The following is a 17,074-nucleotide window of genomic DNA, read 5'->3' on the forward strand; positions in this document are numbered from 1 at the left end:
TTAGGACTCATATCAGTGAAGACAATATTGTAATATTAATCATCGTATCTAACTTTGAAAAGGTCCTTAGAGATCAGGTAACTTCCTAATTTACAGATGAATAATGGTAAAATGATCTCTCCAAAATCATTTTGCTAAATTGTTCTTATGCTTATGAATTTTACATTTATAGAAGGCATATCTTTTTTATCTTTGTGAGATTAAAAGGAAATAAATAGAAAAAAAAACAAGTTGGAAACTCAGTGAAACTGAAACAAAGGCATTGTTTGGTGTGCTTTTAAAAAGTTATCACAGAAAGAATATGTTTTTATCAACGATAGGTTTTCCTACCAGGTAAATTCTCCATTTGGTTTAGTAAACTAAGGTGCTCACATACTCAAAAAAGCAATGTTAAATATTTGCCAACACACTATTATACAAATGGGTTAAGATGGATGCTATAAAAAAATAAATTTAAAAAAAGGTAGATGCTATATATTGGCCCCATGTTTACTTCTTCAAGGTAGATTAAAAATAAAACTATTAGCTCAAAAGCCCAAACTCAAATGATTACATATCCAGTTGCTTTAGATCTAGCTAAAATAAGCAGGTGTTTAGACATTAAAACTTTCCTGCTTTGCAAGCCTCACAAACCACACCCAACACCTGCTAGCCATAGATAAGACACACCCTGGGACCAGGAAAGACCCCGGGGCCACTGCTGCCCTCTGGGACTCAGGAAGTCTTCACTGTGCTCCTGAGCAACAACATCAGGACATGTAAACTCCCTGTGTGATCCCTCCCCACCATACAATTCCAAGAGCTCCCAGACTTCTTCCCCTTCTGGTTGGTGGTGGCTCAAGTTGTTGCCTCTAGAAGGTCACAGGCTGTCAGGGATTGACCCTCACATGCAGCCTTTCCAAGTTGCCTCCAAACAAAGCTCATGATGTGCTATTGCACCTTTTACCTTGATCAGCCCTAAATTCCTCTAATTTGCCACAAGGCCAAACTTAAAAACACCAATCATTTCATTTATTGGATTAAAGGATGTTTAAAAATGTAAATGATATTTAACTGCATTTCTTTTTTTTTAATTTTTATTTATTATTTATGATAGTCACAGAGAGAGAGAGGCAGAGACATAGGCAGAGGGAGAAGCAGGCTCCATGCACCGGGAGCCCGACGTGGGATTCGATCCTGGTCTCCAGGATCTCGCCCTGGGCCAAAGGCAGGCTCCAAACCGCTGCGCCACCCAGGGATCCCTTGCATTTCTTAATATATGAAACTAACTAAACATAAAGAGTTGTAGGTCACATTCCCCCCCCACCCCTTTTTCTGTGAACCAAATACTTTCTTGAAATTACTCAGATTTATTGTGAAAGTGAAAGAAAAACATTTGTTCTGATGCAACTGTTTTTGGAAACCAACAACGTACTTGTCTCATAAATAGTATTTTGAGGATTCAGAGAAACAACCCCTAACATATACTATACATAACATATATAACATGCATCCCACAATGTTTCTTATATAATTTTTCTTTTGAGAGAGCGAGTGAGAGAGAGAGTGGGGAGGAGGGGCAAGGTGCAGAGCCTGACATAGGGCTCGATCCCATGACCCTGAGATCATGACCTGAGCTGAAATTAAGAATCTGATGCTTAACTGAGTAAGCCACACAGGTGTCTCACTTTTATGGTTATTTTTAACCCTATCACTAACCCATTTGGTACATTTGAAGACTATTGAATTGGGAAATTCTATGATGATAAACAAAAGGAGGCACTTGCCTCCTTAAACCCCGAAATAACTCTTGCACTTTTTGAGTATCAGAAAAAAATCAGACTGAAAAAAGTCACATAAATTCCTTCTCCTTTTTTTATTATTATTATTATTTTTTAAATTCCTTCTCATTGCAGAAGTCTCACCATGCATGTTACCTCCTTCAGAAATTGTCCTTAAAACACTTCTCACTCCTTAAATTCCTTCTTCATGTTTTCCATTGATTATAGCAGTTATTAAACATTTCTGAATTATCTGTTTTCCAGCTTTTCTCTCTCACTAATTGTTACTTTCAAGCAAGTCAATGGTCATTCTTTTTATTCTCATGATCTGTTACATTCCTTTCATTGTTTCTTGCAGAGTACTGTTTTCTTTCTTTTTTTGTTTTGTCTTTCAGGGGATTAGGGGGGGGGTTTTTTCTTTGGTGGGGGGGGGGGGGGGTTTTCTTTTTTCTTTTGTTTCCGTGTCCTTTCCTTTACCTTTCCTTTCCTTTCCTTCCTTCCTTTCCTTTCCTTTCTTTTCTTTTTTTTCTTTCTTTCTTTTTCTTCTGGGTTAACAAACTGATTTCACTTTCTTCATTTTATTCCTTTTCACCACTAATTGAATCTAGTTTCTTATAATAATTCATACAAATTTCATTACCAGGCAATTGGGCAAACACGATGCCCACTAGTGAGAGTGGATACATGGGAAACATATCAGAACATCCTAAATTTTTAGGAAAATTAAATTTAAATAAAAATTATAAGGCTTTATCTGTTATAGCTTTCAGTGAAGATTTTGGTACCAAGTTATGAGTCATAACAACTATGTCATTATTAGGGACATTGAATTAGTTAATGAATGTACCTAAAAAAGCAATAGTATAGGAATAATGTGACTTTGGAAGAGAATTGAATCACTAGAAAAATTTATAACCAAGGAGATCTATCTATCTATTATCTATCTATCTATCTATCTATCTATCATCTATCTATCATCTATCTAACTATCTATCAGTAGTTTTTTTCTTCTGGATAATTACAGCCATCTTTTGACAAGTCTTTCTGGGTCTGAATTATTTAAAAGTCTTTTCATCTTTTCCTCCATAGCTAACTTTTCAAAACCTGGGTCACATATTTTTCCTTCCCAGTAACCTCTTATGACTCATCATTGATTATAGAGTTAAGTCCACGAAAGATGTTCCATGGCCAAGCTTTAGGATTCTAATTCATTACATAATTTTACCCACTAGATACGTGTTCAAAATTGTCACTTCTCTGTACATTGCTAGTGATGAAGTCTAACCATATCTTGGAGGCAAACAACTAACTTCTCCTATTTGGTTTTCAAGATATATGTATGTGAAAAACACATTTTAGATTTTAAATCGTTTAAAATGTGAATGTAATCTTTAATATCTAAAGACTATTTAGAATATGTGAACATTTGACAAAAAGGGGGTATATTTGGAATCTAGACTATTTCAGTTTTATTGGTTTGTTATGATCAAACACATGTATAGAAAATATTTAGTTGTAAATTTTCATATTAAAATATCTTTTATTGGTCATCCCAGGGTGGCTCAGCAGTTTATCGCCTGCCTTCGGCCCAGGGCATGATCCTGGGGCCCCAGGATCGAGTCCCACATCAGGCTCTCTGCATGGAGTCTGCTTCTCCCTTTGCCTGTGTCTCTGCCTCTCTCTCTCTCTCTCTCTCTCTCTCTCTGTGTCTCTCATGAATAAATAAATAAAATCTTTAAAAAATAAAATATCTTTTATTTAAATACTTCATCTTAGGGGTGCCTAGGTAGCTCAGTTGGTTAAGCATCTGACTCTTGATTTCAGCTCAGGTCATGATCTCAGAGTCCTGAGATCGAGACCCACATCAGGCTCTGCCTCAGTGGGAAGTCTGCTTGAAGATTTTCTTCCTCTGCCCCTCCTCCTGCTCACACTGTCTCTCAAATAAAGAAATAAATCTTTAAAAATAAATAAATAAAAATTTAATCTTAGGAAATTTTTCTTTTGTTTTGAAATATAGCCATGCATGCTTCAAATGGTTAAAAAAATCTATTTCAGGATTCCAAATACTGAACTATTTTTATGAAAAAAAAAAAAAACCTATTTGCCATAGAGATATACTTTAAAATTGATGTGTGTACATCTCTGCAAATTGAAAATGTCTACTTTAATGTTTAAAAAGAAATGTTCCAGAATCTGACAATATTTGCATTTGATTTTAACTAATGACCTAATTTTTCACTTCTGCAGTTAATGTCAGAATAATCCCGTCGCTGTGATTCATTGATAGAGACCTACTTAATCACATGATTATATTAATAATTTTTGTTACACTTCATACCTTACTGATTTTAAGAGGTCAACATTTATCATTCTGTATCTTGTTGGGCAACACTTCTCTGAGAAAAGCCAAAAATTGAATTGATTTCTCAACTTTATTAAGACATGAGCACACTGGTAATGTATAATCGGTCATGCCTGTCTCCCATTTGCATTTACCTCTCACTTTTTTGTTTTCTGTGCAGTTTGCAAAAAAGAAACCTGCACTTGCTGTGGATGTTGACAGGTTAGAAATCACCTAATAGATGTTCTAAATGGCTGAGATTTGAAGATATCTGGAAAGACTTACATAAGAGAAATGGTTGAAGGGATCAGAGAAGTTTGAACTGAAAAGGGAATAAAGGAGATTTGGTAATTTTTGCAAATATTTGAGAACCAGGAATTCGGAATAGTGTTATATCTTTGATGTGCAGTTACAGATGTACTTTAGCCAAGTCAGTGCCTAGGGGGCGAACCAATAGAATTGGGAGAAATATCTCAAGGAGATGCTGAGTTGCAGAGAAACAGTATGCCCCAAGGACGAGAGTTTCCTAAACTTGAGTGTGCATACAAATCACCTGGCTGTCTTGTCAAAATGATGACTGTGACTCAGCTGGTCATGAGTAGGACCTGAGATTCTGAATTATGAAAAGCTCTTAGATGTTATAAATATTCCTGTTCCAGAAAGACCACTGAGTGGTGAGACATTAGGTCACTATCAAAGAATGACCATCTATTTTCACCTGATAATAGGGGCAGGAAAAGAAGTACTTAGAGATTAGCCCTCTGTTGAAGTCTGCTCAGGAGGAAAGTTTGACTGAGGAGGACACCTGGAGAGCTTCTGGGGAAGCTTGAGGCTTACTACAAAGGCTCATAATCAGGAGAAACCTAGGACTTGTTGGATTCTGATTGGTGAGATGAAGGAGTACCTAGGATCCAAGTTCACGAAGGTTATTTTGGGAATAGACTGTAATTGAGGTTTAACTTTGCTATTGATCCAAAGAAGCCAGATATCCGGGCAAATACAGAAAACAGCAGTGCACAGAGGCTCTGACAAGTCAAGTGAAATGCACACGTGATCTTGGATAAAAGTCAGGTGGCATCACTATTGGATGAAAATAAAAGTGATGAGGAGACACCTCAGAAATAAAATGTCCCTGATGATAAATGGCAGTATCTAAACTTTGGAGCATCTAACAAATCGATTAATTGATTTCTTCCCCCACAGCACGTGCACACACACACACACACACACACACACACACACACACTAGAGCATTTTGTTAAATGAATTATATTACTACTTGTCTTGGTATTAGAACATATCAAAGTCGTGAAAGCAATAGAATTAGGATCAGTAGACAGAAAAAAAACGTAAATTAAGCTCACTGTAAGAAATTCTTTTCTTAAAACATAATGAGGGGCATCTGAGAGGCTCAGTCGGTTGCGCGTCCAATTCTTGATTTTGGCTCAGGTCATGATCCCAGGGTCATGAGATCCAGCCCCACATGGAGCCCTGCATCTGACTCCTGTCTAAGGGGGCAATCTGCCAGAGATTCTTTTCCTCCACTCCTCCCTCCTGAATGTTCTCTCTCTCTTAAATAAATAAATAAATAAATAAATAAATAAATAAATAAATAAGAAATAAGGAAAAAAACCATAATGAGTGTGCTTAACAACAAAACAACAACAAAAATCGTAGTGGATGGCCTTACATTATGGTACATACTGCCATTTTTGAAAACCATGGAGCCATTCTACCTACCCTTCATGAATATGACAGGGGGTTCTTCTCTTAGATTAAAAGAAGAATCTTCAAAATTCTTTTTAAGCTACAATTTTCAAAATTCTTTTTAAGCTACAATTTTATAATACTAAGTGAAAGTTATGCATTGTGAAGTTTTATTTTTTTTTATTTTATTTTTTTTTAATTTATTTATGATAGTCACAGAGAGAGAGAGAAAGAGAGAGAGAGAGAGAGAGAGAGGCAGAGACACAGGCAGAGGGAGAAGCAGGCTCCATGCACCGGGAGCCTGATGTGGGATTCGATCCCGGGTCTCCAGGATCGTGCCCTGGGCCAAAGGCAGGCGCCAAACCGCTGCGCCACCCAGGGATCCCAATTGTGAAGTTTTATATCATTTTATGGCACCCAACTGATCTCTACTCATGCACAGTGCCACCATAGTTCATATAAAATCACCTCTAAATTGAAAGGTAGTGACCGGGGAATGCTGGGTGGCTCAGCGGTTTAGCGTCTGCCTTCAGCCCAGGGCCTGATCCTGAAGTCCCAGGATTGAGTCCCACATCAGGCTCCCTGCATGGAACCTGACTCTCCCTCTGCCTGTGTCTCCGTCTCTCTCTCTCACTCTCTCTCTCATCTCTCATGAATAAATAAAGTCTTTAAAAAAAAACTTTGAAAGGTAGTGACCTTCCTATGGGATGTGAGTCACCTCAATGTTGATACTTTGCTGATGGGCGAAAGGCAATCTTAGCTTAACATTATCCCACCTCCCAGGATCCTATAAGTCTACCTTAACATATAAACATTCCTTTGGAAACTTCCTTTATCTCTATCCCCCCAAGATACATGTTAGGAATCATCCTTCAAGCATATGACCCACTGATACACATCTGAGGGATCTCAAGACTGAGTTTTTATTAAACAGTAATAAATGACTTTTTCTTAACAATAGCTAAGCCCTTTAGGGTCCTGGAGCCCTTGTTTCCAAAATACTGTGGAGGTTTGTGCATCCCTAACACCTCCCATCTTGAAGGTAGATAATAGGTCACTCTCCTCAGGACCCCAGTGCAGCTCTTCCTGCCCATGGGTCCATTCCCCATGCTTTAATAAGATTACCTTTTTGCATCAAAAACATCTCAAGAATTCTTTCTTAGCCATAGGCTCCAAACTCCAACATTTTCATGGGTACCAAATGTTGACATATTGTAAGTCAAAGCCTAGATCAAATGAAACATACACATTTTTGCATATAACCTAAAATCAAATGTGAATTGAAAGGATAATCTATTTTCTGCTATGATAGAAGCCTTACCATATATTTATTTGGAACAGGATTTATTGGCCTGGCCTCACATTTTATCCACACACATACTGAGTAAATGACACTATTGCAATTTCACCAATCTAAACACTCAACTGAAAACTGCCACAAAAGAGGTTATTGATGCTTTTCCTTTTTCTGACTTGTTTGGTTAATTCCCAGAGTTGTATGAAAAGAAAAATGTTGCTTATAATCTGAAATGACAGTTTGCGCCTTCATGTGATTTTTTTTTTTTTTTGGTTTGTTTTAGAAAAATAGAAAGTAGAGAAGATTCCTTTCCTCTTTAAAATTTTCCATTTTTTCTTATTCAACTAATATACTCAAGACAACTTCAAATAAACCCAAGGGGAAAGCTTATTGAAAATAAAACATTGGGTGTCTGGGTGGCTCAAGTTGGTTAAGCATCTGACTTTACCTCAGTCATGCTCCCAGGATCCCAGGATCGAGCCCCACACTGGGCTCCCCTCTCAGCAGGGAGTCTCCCTCTGCCCCTCATCCTACTCTTGCTCTCTCACTTTTTCTCTCTCTCAAGTAAATAAATAAAGTCTTAAAAAAAAAAAACATAAACCTAAAAGGATATTAAGGACTTTTTAAAAGTAGCCTTCCATATTAGATGATATTTCAATAAAAAATAATAATCTTCTTGCTATATGTGCTTCCTGTTTTTCATTATTACCGAAAGCTATTGACAGTGTTTTGTATTAGAACATAAATAATTGGGATACCTGTGTGGCATAGTCAGTTAAGTGGCTGCCTTCAGCTCAGGTCATGATCTTAGGGTCCTGGGATAGAGCCCCACGTGGCTCCATACTCTGCAGGGAGTCTGCTCTCTACCCTACCCCCTACTCATGATCTCTCTCTCTCTCTAACTCTCTCAGATAAATAAATAAAATCTTAAAAAAAAAAAAAAGATAATCATCACTATGAATTTGTGATGTTTCGAGGCAAAATTTTGGGCAAGATTTTTTCTCATACAAAGGAAAAACTTCTGGCCTGTAGTGTCTTAATTACCTAAATTCAAACTCTCAGTAGGTCAAATCTTAGTTGCCTTTGATACTGCAATACTTCAAATTGCAAATATGGATACAATGTATTTGAAGCACAGTATTCCATCTCTAAGTTAAATGCTCTTCCACTTTTATACCTAGACCCCTAACTTTGGATACCATGAACGTATTAACAAATAAGTAGGAATATTAAAGTACAGTTAGCAACTTTACTAATCATGATATAAATATATTACAAAATTACTTATGTAGGTCTTTATACTTGCAAAATACAGAGATTCCAGAGCTGATTCAATGTTAGCTGCTATAAGTTGTCTAATGTTTCCTTCCAACAACTTTGTTTTTGATAGGAAATACATATTTCCCTTAGAATGCAAAGGAAAAAAAAAAAGAAAAAAAGGAAACATACCACTAAAACTGATCATTTATATCTTCATTTTGGTTATAATTAAACTCCCAATTAAGGCTCTATACATATGTTTATTCCTTTCTTAAATGGTTATTTGCTGGAATTTAGCACATAGTGAGACTTTTTTCCTAAAATTTAAAGGAATTTCCTCCAGAGAACAATTTGAACTGTAAATTTATTGATCTGGCATTATTATTTTTTATTATTCTTATTTTTGAGAGAGAGAGAGACAGAGAGAGACAGAGGTTGTAAGAAGGGCAGGGAGGGGCAGAGGGAGAAAGAGAGAGAATTTTAAGCAGTCTCCAAACCCAACACAGACAGAGCCTGATGTGGGGCTCGATCTCAGGATCCTGAGATCATGACCTGAGCAGGAGGGAAACTGAGTGGGGAAAAATAAAGAGCAAGACAAACCCTGAGAGACCCCTAACTCTGGGAACAAACTAAGAGTTGCAGGAGGGGAGATGGGTGGGAAGATAGTGTAACTTAATAGGATGGGCATTAAGGGGGTTACATGATGAGATGAGCATTGGGTATTATACTATATGTTGATAAATTGAATTTAAATAAAATTAAAAAAAAGAAATCAGGAGTTGAACGTTTAACTGACTGAGCCCCCCCAAAGCACCCCCAGATCTGGCATTATAATAAGTAATGTCATATTTAGCTCTATTTTCTGGGACTAGTTCACCTTTAATTGGCCAACCAAATGGGCTGAGATGCTTCAGCAAGGTACAATCCAGGATAAAATTTGATCTATGTGTGAAGGTACATTTAGAAATAGTAAGAATTACCTTTCTTCTTTTCTAGCCCTTTTATAAAAACAGAGTAAGTACATATACATCTAAGCTGCATTATCATAGTCATACGTTCAGTTCAGTACAAACACTGATTATTTTCCCAAAATGGTATTTCTAGGGATGGTTACTAAATGACTGAAATCAACCTTTCTTTGGATCCAAACAAAATGCAAGGGTTTTTCTTAGTCACATTTCAAATTTAAATAAAGTACACAACGTGCTATTTCCTTTTTGAATATTAGTGGGTGTGCGCTGGATCCTTAAAGTTTTCAAGTTTATAAAAACTCAGTTTTCAGAGAATGTGCTGCTTCGATCTTAATTCAATCAGAATGAATTTGTATTTTAAAGGGAGCGACGGACTGTAATTATAAAGTTGTTTGATGCTCTTCAATCAATTCAGGTGCTGACGCTTGGAGTTCCAGCTGCATTATCAAAATGTAGTGTCTGGCTCTTGAATCCTCCAAAGCAGAGAGGGAGATCTCTGAAGGACAACAAAAGAATGGGAAAGTAGCGCGTGCTGCTGCTGAAATGAATGCAAATGGATCTCCATTCATTTCATTCGCAGCAATCTGTCACCTTTTAGTTTCTCTTTCCAGATAGAAATAGGGGATAATGCTGGAAATAGTAATGCATAAGTGGACAGGGCCTGACCATTAAAATGCTTACCATTTCCAGAATGATGCCTGCAGATGTTACAAAATTGAAACTGGATAGGTGTTAGAATTGCTGCCGGTTCCTATTCATTTGAATGGCAGCAACCCAGAACTCTGTTTTATGGTTTCATGTGGAGGGGCAATCCATTACCTTTTTTTTTTTTTTTTTCCTTATCTGGGATCAAATAGTATTTTTGTGAGGATTACATCCCTGTGCTAAGCAGCAATAGAACCAATACTAAAGGTTTGACTGTCAAGCTTATTTCCAAATTCGACTCCTTTACAATTGCAGAGTTGACTTAGAAATTGAAATCCCAGTTATGTAATTGATTTTTTAAAGTTTTGAATAGGAAACTCTTCCTTCAAATTAAGCACTGAAAAGACTCCCGGGAAGTAAAAAGTAGCAAAAGAGAAAAAAAGAGGTGTTTTTGCATTATTAGAATTCTTGAAAGATTGTATGGATGCCAAGTAATGGATATGATATTTACATACTATTTTGTGCAAGTCATTTTATCAGCAGTTTTTCATGAATTAGGAAAATGAAGCACAGAAAGGTTAAGTATATTTTTCTTTCCAAAATTCCCACACTTCAGCGGGTTGGTATTATAAAACATAGTGGGTTTTTTTTTTTTTTTTTTTTTTTTTGACAACAGTCTACCTGGCTTTGAATGTTGCACTTAACTTCAAGCCCAAATAAAATAGTCATATTTTTTTTAGAAAGAAAGAGTTTTTCTTTGTTTTTTTTTTTTGTTTTGTTTTGTTTTTTTTCCCATAATAAAAGATGGAGTAGGTTCAGTTAGGAAAAAAAAAATACAGAATACTATTCTCAGGCATATTTTAAAATATTATAGAATATTATACCCAAGAAACAACTCTTATTGACTCATTTGCAGAAGAAGAACAGATTGTGTATAAATGGCTTCCCTGTTTCTCTCCAGCCCCCGTTTAGCGCAAATTCGAGAAAGAGTTGTTTATACTCGCTGGTTTCGATTTTCCTTTTCTTCTTTTTTAAACTCACTCGAATCGGGCTTTTATCCCTAGACATATATAAATATTCTTGGCAAGGTTATCAAAACGCTCCATACTGCGAACTCTAGTGATGAGTTCTCAGTTCTCATTGCATTTGACTTAGCAGACCTTGACTCCGTGGAGGATGGGTCTTTCCTTGATCCACCAGTTCTTCTCTTGACCTTTAGGACCTCACAACCTCCTGGGTTTCCTCCTATCACAGGAACCCTCTCTTCTCATTCTCCTTGTGCCTGTTTCTCCAAGTTTCCCACCCTCTCAGTAGCCAAATAGTCTGATGATAATTCCTATCTCCAAGCTCTCCTCAGTGACCTTTCCTTAACTCTAGATGTTGATGAGACCTCACTGTTTACCTAAAATCTTGGCATCTCCCACTAACTCCAGAGGTGATCATTCCATTTGGAGTTCTAACAGGCAACTCCAATGTAACACGTTTGAAATCCAAACCACAGTCTTAATCCCACCAATCTTGATGCTGTCTTCCCTGTCACAATTGATGGCAATGCCACCCTTCTAGATAACCACTCCCTTACCTGGGAATCATCCCCTCCTTCTTTCTTCCTCTCTGTAATCTCAGCAAATCATACTCGTTTTATGCCTGTCTGTAAATTTCGGTAATAAACAGTACATTGTATTTCTATAAAATGGTGCTAGTGCTATGTGACCACGCATATTATCTGACGCCAAGCAAATGTACTTAAAAAGTTAAATGCAAGGCCCCTGGCTAACCCTTCCAAGCAGATTGCTGTTCTTAAACCTCCTTTATAAATAGTATGGAGCGTGTCAGACTGCTACAAGCATTCAGAGCCTCAGAGTTTAATGAATACATATAATTTCCAGGTCTTAAAAAAGAATGAGAAATGGATAACACCGTTTAAGATAATTAAGTGCATTGCCAAAACATCTTCCTATCACACAGAATGCTTAAAAAGAAGTAAAACTATCTGTTACTTTCATCGAGGTTGCTGATGATACACCAAGATAGTAAGTCTAAACTAACTCCTTGGTTAGGAACAATGGTACAAAAAGAAACAACAGAACCGAATGGGGGAAAAAACAAAAAGAAAAAAAAAAAAGTCATGGTCAGGTCAGACCGGTTAAAAGGGGAAAATAACAGGAGACAACAAACCCTCTCAGAATGTAAGCTCTGTAAGAGTTTTCTGCTCTCTCTACAGGCCTAAGAAGGATGTTGGCACTTGATGGGCATCCAAGTATTTGCTGAATGAATAAATGTTGCAGTGACCTTTTCCAGCCCTTGAGCATGCATTTTTACATTTTGCTCCAGATTCATTTAGGGAAGCTGAGACAAGAAGCAGAATCCAAAGCTGAATTATGAGTATATAATCTAAAGGGAAACATTTTTGGAAAGTCGATTCTCCCTTTTATTCTTTATATTCTATTCTGATGTATTTGATTGGTCTGCAAAGTGTAAAATATTGCAAAAGTGTTTTCCACTTGGTATTTGTAAGCTATTTCAAAAATACAGCAGCTTGAGAATAAAATCCTTTTTTCTTTTCTTTCTCAAGTCTGATGTTCAGCTGTTCCGTGGATACAACATGGGTTTCTTCGGAGTCTTCTTTCATGTCATCTTTGCATCTTAAAAAGTATGTCAAGAATCTTCAAGTTTCTAATTTTAAAGTGTCTTCAAACATCATAATGTAAGCACTTCCTTGACTAATAGGCAACAATTGCCAAGTTGTATTTTTTTTTTTTTTTCTTGAAAACTGCTCATATAGATAGGTTTGGGCAGGTAATCAGACGCTGGTAAGCATTTTCTTCTCAACTAAAAATAATAAAACAATTACAAGACATACTACTTGCCTCCAGATTGTTCCCATTGAACAGGATGAGGTGATTTTTCCACCATCTGATGTTTTAAGCATCCACGGATAATTGCTCCATACTCTTATATTTAAATGATCTTTAGAAGATAACACTTTCTAAATCTCCTTTCCAGAATGTTATGCAAGTAGCATTTTTACATAATCTGCATAAGAATATAGAGCCTCACTAAAAGTTGCTGGATACCAAATGTGATGTAAAATGTGTTATTAAAATGTAAGCTCAATTTGGCAAAAATATATTTCATATCTTTTCTTATGGCTTGGCATTTATTTCCTTAGTTTCTAAAAACCTGTTTTCCTTGAGGCTAATCAGGGTCCCTACTCAGAGATATAAGGAAGTATAGGAGATGTTTACCAAAAGGTGCCTTAATGACCTCAGGGAAACATTGCAAGTATCTTCATAGAGTTGATGGAGGTACGACTTTGGAAAATGGTGGATATTTTCTTTGTTTTATATGATTTGATAATGAACCATTGGAAATGTACCATACCCAGAATGGGGCTTATTATTTGAAGATGAGGTTATATTCCTGTGGAAGGAATGTGCAGGCCACCATGTATTTTTGTGAATGGTTTGCCCACCACAGTTTGACCCCTGAATTTGCTTATCTATATTTAATTGAAAGTTCAAAATTAAAGCTTGTGTTGATCTTAAGGCAGAAGTTATCAAAGTAAAATTTTTACAAAATAAATTTGATTTTTTTCTACATCCATATAAAACCCATATTGTCCCCCAAACATCACTGTGAGAGCCTCACTTCTACATGTTTACCCTTCAGTCCACTTTGATTGTCTAACTTACTCTGAAGATACCCAGTTTTCTCAAATTATTTATTGTATTTGATCCTGAGAAGGCAACACAATCAATAAAATTTGAATAACTCATTTATTTATTCAAAAAGTGTATTGAAGACTTTGGGAAGCAAGAGTTCTTATCCCCTTTGTGGGTCCTTCTACTGGACTGAGAATCAAATTGCCATGAGACAGATTAACAGGAGAAAATAATTTTTTTAAAGATTTTATTTATTTATTCAAGTGACACACAGAGAGAGGCTGAAAGAGAAGCAGGCTCCCTGTGGGGAGCCGGATGTGGAACTGGATCCCAGAACCCTGAGATCACACCCTGACCTGAAGGCAGATGCTCAACCACTGAGTCACCCAGGCGCCCCAAGAAAATAAAAGTTTATAATGTATGTAGAGGGAATCCACACAGACATGGGAATTCCAAAGACAGGCAGAATGAAGTATACTTGTTCTGAAGTAAGGAGAAGGGGGTGGGGGTCTGGGACTTCAGGGGAAAGGCTTGCGCTTCACAGGGCAGTAAGAAGAGTGGATGTTTGGTAATTAGATATTTGCTCTGAGGTATAGATGGTCACTCAGATAAAATTTATCTCTGCTAATAATCCTTCTTCTGGGAAAGACCTTCAATTTAGATTCTTCTATGTAGTTAAGGGAAGGGCAAAAGTTTCTCTTGAGCCCCCAGGGTCTCTATTACCTTCAGCCGCCTGCTCTCATCCCTTCCAGTGCTCTGTTTTGCAAAGGGAAGCTTTAGGCCCTGGGGCTGCAGTAATAAACAAAACTGTTCAAATCCCTGAATTCATGGGGCTGACTGATAATAACTATTGTAAAATACTATCGATTAATGATGAATGCATCAAAGAAAAATAAGTAGTGTAAAATGATAAGGAGTGAGTAGGAGTGTTGTCTTTGGGCAATCTGGGAGAAGTTCTCCATGGGGAGGGAGTGACATGTTAGCAGGATCCTCACTGAAGCCTGGGAGCTAGCTGAAGGTATATCTGGGGGAAGAAAATATCCCCTAGAGGAAAGAGCAAATGCAAAAATCTTGAGATAAGAGTAGCTTAGGTTTTTAAGAAAGAGCAAGGAAACCAATAAGGTTGCAGGAAAGCTAAAAATGGAAAGTGGTTGGGGCCCCCGGGTGGCTCAGTCAGTTAAGTGTCTGCCTTCAGCCCAGGTCGGGATCTCAGGGTCACGGAATCTAGCATCTCCTCAGGTCCTTGCTCAGCAGACAGATGGCTTCTCCCTCTCCCTCTGCCTCTCCCCACTGCTTGTGCTTTCTCTCTCTATGATAAACAAATAAAATCTTAAAAAAAAAAAAAAAGAAGAAGGAGGTAGTAGAAAATGAACCAATCATATAATGCTTTTGTGGCCTAGGATTTTGTAAGGATTTGAATGCTTTTGTTATCTTTAGAGGGATTTTAGAGATGGAAGGATATTATCTCAACTTTGAAATCCATTGATTTGGGGTGCCTGGCTGGCTCAGCCTCTAGAGTATGTGACTCTTGATCTCAGGGTTGTGAGTTCCATCCTCACACTGGGTATAGAGAATACTTAAAAAAAAAAAAATCAAAATCTTGAAAATCACTGATTTGCTGCTTTCCAAATACAGCTGGTTTAATTATTGCTATAACATTTTTCCAACCTCTTCTGGACTAAGTGTGGCCTTTTTTCATCACCACATAACACAGAGATAGGCACAATGACAATGATGATTTGATGAAAATTTTATATTAGAAGGTAAGGCAACTAAGATAAACTTTGAAGGCAGGATCCCTGGGTGGCTCAGAGGTTTAGTGCCTGCCTTCGGCCCAGGGCATGATCCTGGAGTCTCGGGATCCAGTCCCACATCGGGCTTCCTGCATGGAGCCTGCTTCTCCCTCTGCCTGTGTCTCTGCCTCTCTCTGTGTCTTTCATGAATAAATAAATAAAATCTTAAAAAAAAAAAAAAAAAAAAAAAAAAAACTTTGTCAAAGTTTGAAGGGTGAGTCATGGGAAGTGAAAATCATACCAAGATGATGAGGAACTAATGACATGCTTAGAAGTTGGTGATTTGGATATCAGAGTTATAGTAGGCAAGGATGCAATATGGGACCACTATTAGCTGGTCTAGAGAATATATGCTTTGGAGTTATTAAAGAGAACCCGAAGCATTTTATGAATTTTAAGACCTTTAACAAAAATTGATTCTGATCCTGCAGTGCTAAACCAGGTAATGATAGGAATGTTCCACCAACAGGAGCTCTGAGGAGACTTTTATAGAGAAAGGGTGGACGCAAAGTACGAAAATGGTTGATTGGCCTATAGCTTAAAGACTTGTTGATTGATTGTGATTGGTTCTCATTAGTTTTAGTTTTCTAGCCTTAAAGTTATCATAGGCTTAGGTTTTGGTCTGCTTATGACATCAAAGCCACCTTAGCCTAATAGCCTCCTTGTTTAATTATTTAACAAGTTAATAAGCTATTTCACGTTCTATTCTCTGGACTTATTTACATCATATTTTGTGCAGAGAAGAATTTTACATGATCATGGGAATAAATAGGTATAAAGATAAACACGCAAATAACATAATAGAATATTTAAAAGTTCCTGGCAATCTATGACCACAGTATAATAGTAGAGTGAATACTTCACTTTATGAAATTGCTCTTTGAGGGGTAACAGAGAACTGTTAAGTCTCTTATACATTCAGAACAATATCGTCAGATGGAAGACATCTGGAGTATATTATCAAGCTCTATATTACAGATCTCTCTTAAAATCTGAAGGTAATTAGGCAAAGAAGATAAAGAAGTAAAAACATGTTTATTGAAATAAGTTTACCAAGTATATGGATAAAATTGGTAGAACAATCTGTTCTGGGAAAAAAAAGTGTTACCTTCAAATAACAAACTTTAAGAGGTTGTGAAGTTTAGTGGATTTTTCTTAAATAACGGCTGGCGATTCTAATACAAAATGCTAACTTAGTTTTTAATATATAATTCCCCTAATTGTTTCGACTAGCAGTTTTTGTTTGTTTGTTTTTTAATAGGTTAGCAATTTTTTGTATCCATTAAATAAAGGAATCTACTGAAGAAAAATTAGTGTTCTATTTTCTCATTAAGCAATGTATATTTTATAATTTCCTAATATGATTAATGGAATTCTTTGCCTTCTTGGATATTATTTCAGGACATGCCACTTTAATTTACAGGTAATATTTTTTTAAAAAGAAAAATATTGCTTTTCATATCATTTTATTAATAGCAATTTATTTGTTAAATGTCTACTGTGTATTTTTCAGTGATTTAAACATATTTTTTAGTAAGTTGGCAAATGGTGAAAAATCTGTTAATATAAAAAATCTGTTAATATAAGCATAAGGTAGACCTATATATTCCTTAGGCTAAGAAAACTATAAGGATA

This window comes from Canis lupus, chromosome 19 (assembly GCF_011100685.1).
Source record: "Canis lupus familiaris isolate Mischka breed German Shepherd chromosome 19, alternate assembly UU_Cfam_GSD_1.0, whole genome shotgun sequence".
Lineage (NCBI taxonomy): Eukaryota > Metazoa > Chordata > Mammalia > Carnivora > Canidae > Canis > Canis lupus.